This window comes from Atta colombica, unplaced genomic scaffold (genome assembly GCF_001594045.1).
Source record: "Atta colombica isolate Treedump-2 unplaced genomic scaffold, Acol1.0 scaffold121, whole genome shotgun sequence".
Lineage (NCBI taxonomy): Eukaryota > Metazoa > Arthropoda > Insecta > Hymenoptera > Formicidae > Atta > Atta colombica.
Genome location: NW_017259208.1, coordinates 425918 through 430966, shown reverse-complemented (window position 1 = coordinate 430966; position 5049 = coordinate 425918). Strand labels below are relative to the sequence as shown.

General features: G+C 27.2%; 1 non-coding gene across 1 annotated transcript; it reads left to right on the top strand.

Annotated features, from left to right (window-relative positions):
* Positions 1–1233: 1233 nt before the first annotated feature.
* On the top strand, positions 1234–1306 carry Trnar-acg. Its single transcript has one exon. It is a non-coding gene; the product is annotated as a tRNA-Arg (tRNA).
* Positions 1307–5049: the final 3743 nt, after the last annotated feature.

Genomic DNA, 5049 nt, shown 5'->3' with positions numbered 1-5049 from the left:
AAAAAATAAATAATAAATATTTATGAATATATTTATTATATACTTATTATAAATATTCTATGCTGTCTGGATAAGAGTTATAGAATGAGGGTTACGAAATTAATATCCATTTCAAATTTACAAAAAGAAAATATAATATTACATTTAAGAATGTAAAAATTTGACTATTTTAATTTTTACATTTTTAACATTTTTATTATTTTTTATGTTTAAATGCATTACATTTTCTTGTTTTTGTAAATTGAAAAGTGATATTAAACAGAAATATAAAAAAAAACCATTTTTGATAGATTCTATTGTTGCTTATGCATGGATTTTTTTTAATGCTTTTCTGCTCTTATTTAATGAAGTTCTTAATCTATGTCTTAATGTAGTTTTAAGAACAGAATATCGCTTATTCATTTCTTTTATTGTCATTTTCTTATTTCTTACTTTCTTAACAACCTAATATGCTCTCTTCTTCTCATTTACTTCGTATCATATCTTCCCAGTTTCTGACATTTACCTAAAACAAGACAGTCGTCATAAACTAAATTTCATTGACTTAGACTCCGATATTGGCCGTCACCTCGCGTTGTCCACTATCGCCTGAATGACGTGCAATGGAAAAAATTATGTATAAAACGAACAACTTTAAAATAAAAAAGACTTAACTTAAACGATTTAAAGAATCATAAATGCTGTTTATACTGGTGAATTAAACTTACATTTAATGATGTAACTGATTGATAAAATTAACTCCGTACCAGCATAAACGACAATTACACAATAAAATGAATAATAATTAACAAACAACACTGCCTTTTGATATAGAGAAGTTCCGGCTTTTACGTGTAGACGGATTTGCCAGTGACAAATAAATAACTTGATAATTATACTACCACATTTGTTTAAAATTTTTAATAATATCTTATTCTATTCTACCAATTGTCTGATTTAGCTGTCTTTCTTATTACCTGATCTTCCCCTAAATAATGCAATAAATAATGCTATATGATTTTATGTAGATTATGATATTAAAATTTATTTGTATTGATAAGAATTTAGCTGCGTAAACACGACTTTACGGTCACCTTATATATGATTCAATGTAAATATAGTCCGACGAATTACGTCAGACGAAGTCGCTGGATTTTGTATAAGTATCATAATGATTTATTACCTTCTTTTTCTCAAGAAAATAATGCATATAAATAATTTTATACTCGTTGCGACACTCATACAACCAAGGACGGTCCTGTGGCGCAACGGATAACGCGTCTGACTACGGATCAGAAGATTCCAGGTTCGAATCCTGGCAGGATCGTAAATTTTTTTTCATTTTTTTGCTTGATTTAAATTTTATTCGATTTTATTTTAAAGAAATTATTCAACACAAATTAATAATTTTTATTCAAATTATTTTTTAAAAATTAAAACTTTGAAAAAACAATGAAAACAATGAAAAACAATGAAAACAATGATAAGGTTCTAATGAATTAAATAAAAAATTAAAATTAATAATGCTGACATAGAAAACCGACATAGATAAGTATGCTAGTATATGATAGTGGTAAATGTTTTAATTTTACTTTTTTGGTCATCCTAAGTACAATAGATGAAACTTTTAATTTTGTCATAATATCGTAATTACTATAATTGGATGCATTTTTCAGAGACTTAACATTATTAAGTCAAATGTTGTAATTTATATGAATAATCTCGATGTTCGTAATCTCGATTATTGGTACACTTCTATGGTAATTATTAAGTTGTCAGAGTATGTAATCGGAAATAAAGAGACTTTGAATTGTTGCATACTGAAAATGAAAATTCACTAAAATGATTATCTGTGAGTTGAGCTTTACTGATTTATCAAATATTACAGTTATATCAAATTGTTTTACATTAATGTGATTGAGTGAATATTATATATATGTTAGAGTTGAAATATAAGTCGCTCAACTTGTGATGGACAATTACAAGTCTTTATCTCTAAATAAACATATTTCTGAACACTAAACATAAAAATGAAAACATTAGGTAAAAATAGGTAAAAAATAATGATAGATATTATATAATAGTTCTAGATTTTTAGTATCTTTTTGTATATTTAATTCGCACGTTTTTGTTTGTGTATGTGTAAAATTTCTTATGTTAAGGGGATACTGTATTACTAAACGTCAAAACTAGCGTTTTTGACGTTTGTTCCTATCGAATTCTTTCTTGTAGTGTTTTACAGAATAAAAATTTCTTTTTCACGATTAAAATGTACATGCTAATGTACATTTTAATCGTGAAAAAGAAATTTTACTTGTCGCTGGTGTATTTTATGTTTAAAGCTGAAAAAAAAATTACAAATTTCTTTATTCATTTTATCTTCAGCGTTGGTCTGAGATAAAAATGGATAAAACAATCTGTAATTTTTTATTTTTTTCAGCTTTATATACGAAATACACCAGCGACAGGTACATTAGCATGTATATTTTAATTATGAAAAAGTAATTTTTATTCTGTGAAATCATTATGAAGAAATTCGAACAAAAACGTCAAACATACTAGTTTAATACAAGCATCTCCTTAATTTTGTACATTTAATATTTTTTGTTCTTCATCCAATATTGAAACTTTATCTTAATTATTATACTATATCTATTTATTCAATTTTTGTTGTAGATATTGTCTTTCATTAGAAATAGGCCGGGTCAAGGAAGATCCTATCGCATCTGCTCTCGTCTCATATTTAGTGTCATATTTCGGCCGCGCATATTTCCGTTATTATCGTGAACACAACGTAAAATATAAGGAATACCTATATTCAACATCACGTTCAGTACTAATTGCTGTCGTCTGTACTCGGTGGGTCAAATAAATTAACCCATCACTGCTGATTTCTCCTTGCTATGGAAGAGCCATAGTAAAGCGCGCGTAAGCCGAGAAGGGCCATCAAGAACCAGGCTATTTCAACATGTAACATGCCTTCGTGTTAACGAAAAGGTACGCTTTTCTAATCTTTGAACGTCATCATATGAATGTGATTCAAAAATAGACAAAGAGATTTACATGCCTGATATAAAGAAAAAAGCCAGTTGATACATTCAATATATTTTTTTAACAGATCCAAAAATCTTTTCTGCTTGCATTGAAATACGCATTTTGCATTTTAAGTTGTTTGCATTCATTCATCAAAATAGCTTTCCTATTTGTTTTATTACAAATGAATATAACCATTTTATCATTTAATTTTCTTGTCATCATATTGTTCTATTGTTATTATATACTGTTAAGTCATTAGATAAACTATAGAAATTTTTTTATAGAAGTGTGATTTTTGACTAAATATTTTAATTTAAATTTATGTATATTTTAATTTAATTTGTGTGCAAAAAGTTTAATTTATATGACTCGATAAAATTATAAGTTCTAACTCTAGATTAATCTAACTCTAAATTAAAAGTTAAAGTTTTAGTGAATAATAGAAAAGAATACAGTTTTAATTTCGTTTAGTTTTGTTGCCATGAAAAGATTAATTTTGCCGGCGTTTGAAGGAAACTAATTTTTGCTTTTAAGTTTATAGTTAATGTATTTCTTCAATTCCATTTCCTATAATTATATTCCCAGAAGAATAATTTATCTGGATCTCTTATCTATGACTTTATAGTGTTAATCTAATTAACGTTTATGATACAACAACCATCCGGTCCTCTTCAAAAATTCGAGGTCAGTAACTTTCTTGGTATTTCAACTTATTATGAGAGTTGATTTGCTTGAAAAAAAAAATCAAGAGTGAAATGGAGTGAAGCCGAATTTTTGTTATCTGTATTATTCTATACTTTTATCTTTATTTTGTTATAATACAAATTTTACTAAATATCTTTTTTACCACGAAATGTATACATTTTGTAATCTTATACGAATATAATAATATTTATTTTTACATATTATTTATCCGATTTATGAGAAAAAATTCCTATCTAATATATAAAACAAATCTTATTACTAATTTCTTATTTTTCTTCTTTATACCATATTACATGTACCTAGCATTTGCAATTCTATCTTTTAAATATAGGAAGTGAGAATTGCTGTTACTCGTTGAAATTTATTATTTTATTAAAAGAAATCTTTCGTAATGTTCGAATTCTTTTGGAATACGGTACTTTTATTAATCTGGAATTTTTTTAAATTGCTAAATGAATGGGCTTTATTTGAAATCATCACTTTTCAAAATGGAATTTCGGCAATACGACCCAAACCATTGCAACGCTATCCGGTCGGTCAATCCGGCATTTCTATGAATCAGCTCGAGAATTTTTGACTGCGACGGGTTTCTCTTACCTGCGACCTGTGGGTAGGCGTTGACGCAGCACGATTCTCGATACATCAGCTGGTGCGGGTACCTGTAACTTCTCCTTTCCTTTCTCTCTCTTTCTCACAGACGAAGGGCGAATGAAGTGCGTGAAGATCGGACAGAGAGAAAGATAAAGAAAGAAAGAAAAGAGAGAAGGCCGGTTTTTCTGGTTTTCCACCTCCGCAACCTCATGTGGTCTCTCCTGTAGTCCTCTCTCGTTACCTTCGCACAATCAGACGCGTACACGTCTTCACGTGACTATCCGAATAATAATAATAATATAGCTTGTCTTTTTTTGCAAATATGTATTTTTTTTACATCGGTTAATTTATCATAGAATATTCTATATGTATCTAAATTTATTTAAACATATAAAATGTATATATATTCATATACATAGAATACACATATATATATAGGTTTGGACATGAAATACTTTTGTTTAAATTTATATACTTTTGTATTTGTTGTTTAAATATATATACTTTTATATTTGAAATATTTTAATTTAAAACACAGTATTTGAAATATGAGTATATTTTGTATTTCAATGAAGCACATGAAAGTATTACATATTTTGTACTTAAAATTGAAAAACTGAAAGTTTCTTGTGTATTATAATTCAAATAATAAGATTGATGATTGTCAATTTTAATATTTGAAATATAAAATGTAAAATATTTTCATGTACTCCGTTGGAATACAAAATATAATTATTT